Below are 226 nucleotides of genomic sequence, written 5' to 3'. Positions count from 1 at the left end.
GATCGCCTTTTCAGTTTTAAAAAAAATAAAACAAAATGATAAAAATGTCAAAAAAATAAAAGAAAATAAGTTTCCCATGTGATATGTGGCCTAGTTGTTTGGAAAATTTGCAAATATGAATTTTGACTTCATTTGCAAAATCTCGCGAGAATTTGTAAAAATGGGCATAACTTTTGCATACTAACTCGGATGAAAAAGTTTTTTATATGAAAAATCATCTACTCGA

Source organism: Triticum dicoccoides, chromosome 4B, assembly GCF_002162155.2.
Source record: "Triticum dicoccoides isolate Atlit2015 ecotype Zavitan chromosome 4B, WEW_v2.0, whole genome shotgun sequence".
In the NCBI taxonomy this organism is placed as follows: domain Eukaryota; kingdom Viridiplantae; phylum Streptophyta; class Magnoliopsida; order Poales; family Poaceae; genus Triticum; species Triticum dicoccoides.
Note: the sequence above shows the minus strand (reverse complement) of the source record.